The sequence below is a fragment of the Centruroides sculpturatus genome, unplaced genomic scaffold, assembly GCF_000671375.1.
Source record: "Centruroides sculpturatus isolate CEXI.00-Female unplaced genomic scaffold, Cexi_2.0 scaffold339, whole genome shotgun sequence".
Lineage (NCBI taxonomy): Eukaryota > Metazoa > Arthropoda > Arachnida > Scorpiones > Buthidae > Centruroides > Centruroides sculpturatus.
In genome coordinates, this window is record NW_019384539.1 from 124,714 (window position 1) to 126,927 (window position 2,214).

Here is a 2,214-nt window from a genome sequence, read left to right on the forward strand (position 1 = left end):
TAATATTATTTTTACGTGTTTTAGCTGGCAACACTGGATCGACCATGAAAGGGAGCCAGTATTTAAACGAGGCTTAACTTTCTAATTTTTAACGATACAATAGCGATGATTATTATTTTAAAAAGTTTTTGTTAGGCTTAACATCGATGAAAATTCAACGCGAAGTAGGTTAATAGCGATATACTAATATACTAATTACATGGGATATAATAATATACTACACTAATAATAGATTTTTTCATACTTTTCGGTTATCCGCCCTTTCAATTATCCGACCAACCCCAGTCCCCAATTAGGTCGGATAATCGAAGCTCTACTGTAGCAAATCTTTCTTATTATCAGACATTGAATATAACTTTTATATTTATTAAATTTCTGTAATTTCCATCCTTTAAGATGTGAATTTAGTATTTCATCATATAAAATAAGATTATAATTCCCGACAAAATCATAGTTTTTACATTCGATAAAGACACAGTTGCTGCTTAATCTTTGATAACTTGCTGGAAACAGTGTTCATTGAAGAGAGACTAAATAATATAGTAATATATTAATTTTTGTTAATAAAATAATTTTCAAAATTCAAAATAATAGTTTATTTTATTTTTTTACTTATGTTAAATTATACATAAATCATTAAACAATTAAAGAAACTATTTGTTACCCCATAGATTGTTTTTCCATAACGATCAGGAGTAAACATACTCTCCATACATGGCAGTTCCCTAACTGGAATCTTAAAAAACAAATTAATATAATAAGATTCACTTAAAGAAAATAAAATTTAATAAAATTTAAATTTAAAACATTATTGAAAATTTAAAATATATCTTTAAAATTTAAAAATAATAATGAATTTACAAGCTCATTTTTTACTGAAATGGAATAATTGATTAATTTATACTCATTATTATTATTTATTATTGATATATAATAATACTTAACTATAAATAATAGATAACTAATTATTATTATAGTACAGTATATATATATATATAGTATAGTTAGTATATATATTACATATTATCTTGTATTGTAATCTAACTTACCCCCTTCTTAATATTTTTACATAAATAGTCAAGAAGGAAATGATCCCCGAAAAAAAACTTGAAAGTTAGGGCTTTTGCATGCAGCTGATTTTATTAAATAGAAATTTGAAATTAATTTTCTTTAATTAAATTTTTATAACTGATTAATGACAATATTTACACACCTCTGCAGATAATTCCGGTGACATATTTTCTTTGAGACAATTTGTATAATGTTCTTTATTCTTATCTGTCAATGCTTGAAATAGATAAGTATATAAAGTTATAAAAATTATATTAACTCTGAGTCCAGAGTACAACTTTTAATGAAATTTTAATTACTTTTAATAGTTGCTAATGTTATATAATATTTTCTTATAAATTTACATTAAGTATTTAACGAAATAATTGTCAAGAAATACAATATATTATGTATTATATTATAATACTGTTTTTACTTTGAAATTATTAAAATATTACGTATTAATTATTAAAAGATTGTTATATTATGATTTTTTGTGACTGCAAAAGATTTGTATGAACAATTTTAGAGCAGTACAAAGCAACTACACGACCACCAAACATGATTTGTTGCAAATGTGTACAACTCGGCAAGGCCAATGTCGTGACTAAGCCGGAATTTTGAAATTCCATCTATGGACAGATATTCGAGTCCAAAATTTGCCATATAAAGTCTATAGGTCGATTGACGGTTGTAGCTGGTCGTCCCAGCGCAGTGGAAGCGGGCGCGCCTTGTGTTCATCCATAAGGAGAAGCGCCCGAAGAACGAGCCCAAATCTTACAGGCCGATCAGCCTACTACCAGTGCTGGGAAAGGTTCTCGATAGAATTCTCAGCGATAGAATCTTTTTCTATCTCAAGCGGAAAGGGCAGCTACACCCGCATCAATATGGATTCTGCCCGAACATGTCGACCTGCCATGCATTACATCGTGCGGTGGAACTGGTTCGCCAGAACCGCCGGCAGGGGCTCCACACGTCGCTCGTTTCGATGGACGTTGCTGGGGGCTTTCGACAATGTTTGGTGGCCATCCATTGTGGGTGAGCTGAGGAAGGCAAACCTGCCGACCGCCCTTGTATCACTTTCCAGGAGTTTCCTGAGTGACCGCTCGGTTGTCTACGAGACACCAGGTGGTAGATATGAGAGGACGCTTGAAAGGGGCTGTC